The sequence below is a fragment of the Dipodomys ordii genome, unplaced genomic scaffold, assembly GCF_000151885.1.
Source record: "Dipodomys ordii isolate 6190 unplaced genomic scaffold, Dord_2.0 Scaffold193, whole genome shotgun sequence".
Lineage (NCBI taxonomy): Eukaryota > Metazoa > Chordata > Mammalia > Rodentia > Heteromyidae > Dipodomys > Dipodomys ordii.
The window spans coordinates 1,224,813-1,226,856 of record NW_012267409.1 but is presented as its reverse complement, the minus strand read 5'-3'; the positions used below and the strand labels follow the sequence as shown (position 1 = coordinate 1,226,856).

Genomic DNA, 2,044 nt, shown 5'->3' with positions numbered 1-2,044 from the left:
GTCTGAGTGCTGTCCCCCAGCTTTTGAGCATAAAGCTAGCACTCTACCACTTGAACCACAGTTTTTTATGGTTCATTGCTGATAAGAGTCTCACAGACTTTCCTGACTAGGCTGGCTTCAAACTGTGATCCTCAGATCTCAGCCTCCTGAGTAGCTAGGATGACAGGCGGGAGTCACTGATGCCCGACTCTCTTTGTGTGTCTCTGTCTTTCTCTCTGTGTGCCTATCTGTCTCTCTGTGCCTTTCTCTCTGTTTCTCTGTCTATCTGTCTGTCTGTCTGTCTGTCTGTCTCTCTCTCTCTCACACATACACACACACCCCAATAGATAAATACAATAAGAAGGAGAGGGAGGTGGCTTACAGTGGTGTCTGTGCTTGGCCGAATGGCTCTGTCTCTTGTAACCTGAAGGTCCTGAGAAGTGTGGGTGAGAATTTCTAGGGTTTTTGTTTGTTTGTATTTTAGAAAAGAACAGAATCCGAGTGTGAGGCGTGTCACAGGCCGCCTCTTCCCCACGGGGGCTGCTGCAGGCTCCTTTGCGTCCGGGATGTACCCAGGGTGTTTGCAAACTGTGAGATGGTTTCCTTGGTAGCTGCGCCAATTAGCGCTAATGACATGGCTGAGATCTCAGGGGTGGGGTGGGGTGGAGTGGGGGCGATGCTAGCTGGCAGCCCGGGCAGGTTTGTCAACGTTGGTTGGTCTGGCAGCCCCTTTGAAATGTGGTGCCAACTCCTCTTCCCTGCTTGGAGAGACAGTGAGATGGTTGGTGTTGTCTAGATGTTAATTTAAAGGGGGGGGGATGATGACGCCTTGGGCTGATCTTGTGGATGTTATCTTGGATAGGTTTTAGGTGAGGAGCCTTTATAGTCTTCTCCAGGGATCGGTCCCTACGGTGGTGGTGGTGGTGGCTGTGTGGGGGGAGGGAGGGTGACACTGGACAGAACTGGAGTGCATTTACGTTTTTCTTTCTTTTTCTTTTCTATTCTATTCTTTCTTTGTTTTTTTGTCTGTCCTGGGGCTTGAACTCAGGGCCTGGGCTCTGTCCCTGAGCTCTTTGGCTCAAAGCTAGTGCTCTACCACTTTGAGCCACAGCTCCACCTCCGGTTTTTGAGTGGTTCACTGGAGATAAGAGTCTCACTCACTTTCCTGGTGCCCCCCCCCCCAGGCTGGCTTTGAACCGTGATCCTCAGATCTCAGCCTCCTGAGATCTAGCTAGGATGATGGGGGGGGGGAGTGAGCCAAGAAAGCAAGATTGAAGTGCTAATGAGGCATTCTTTGGGGGTCATGACATGGGGCTGGCATTGGGACCTGTTCTGGGATCCCATCCCAACCGAACACAGCTCCTGCGTCCTGGAGACTGAATCGTCTCCATCCTGCGTTTCTAAGCCAGCGACCGATAATTACATCTGGAGAAGGTGGCGTCCTTGTCCCTGGGGTGTTTCGTTTCCAGGTAGCCTGCAGCCCTCTCACTTGGCCCTGTCTTCCCTCTACCCTAACCAAGGAAGCCCTCGGGGAGAGCTGAGTCCCGATCAGCCAAGCCCGGCCCAGAGACAGGGAGACCTGGAAGTTGCCAGCACTGACCCTGATCACCATTTGTAGTGAATTCTGTCATTCCTTGACGCAACCTCAGGTACCGTAAGTCCCACGATTTACATGTCATCATTATCACAGTCAAAACCACCCGCCTCGCCTTCGTCCTAATCAGTACCACCCCCATCACCATCACCATCACCATCGTGATTGCCACCACCCCTGCCGGCACCATCATCACCAGCACCACCGCTACCACCACCGCCGCCGTCGTGCGTTAGTTTGGTTTAATTCGCAAACTCTCGAGCCTGTCTGAACTTGATTTCACTCTTCTTGGCTTCATTGGCTGATGGCTGAATGACTTGGGGGTGGGGCAGACCCCTAACTTCTCAGGAGGGTCAGGCTGTACATCTGCCAGATGCGGCCTATCAAAGCTACTTCCAGGGCTAGCTAGAATGCACGCCTAGCCAGGCTGGTACCATATCTGCAGGTAGATATAGCATCCCTCCTCCCCCT

At 52.6% G+C, this 2,044-nt stretch overlaps 1 protein-coding gene across 1 annotated transcript in view; it reads left to right on the top strand.

Annotated features, from left to right (window-relative positions):
* The first annotated feature begins 1,524 nt into the window (after positions 1–1,524).
* The window catches only part of Dzip1l (DAZ interacting zinc finger protein 1-like), a 24,506-nt gene continuing 23,986 nt past the window's right edge, over positions 1,525–2,044 (top strand). Inside the window, exon 1 of the mRNA XM_013034664.1 lies at positions 1,525–1,628. The gene's annotated coding sequence lies outside the window, so the exon portion shown is untranslated. The remainder of the gene's footprint in view (positions 1,629–2,044) is intronic.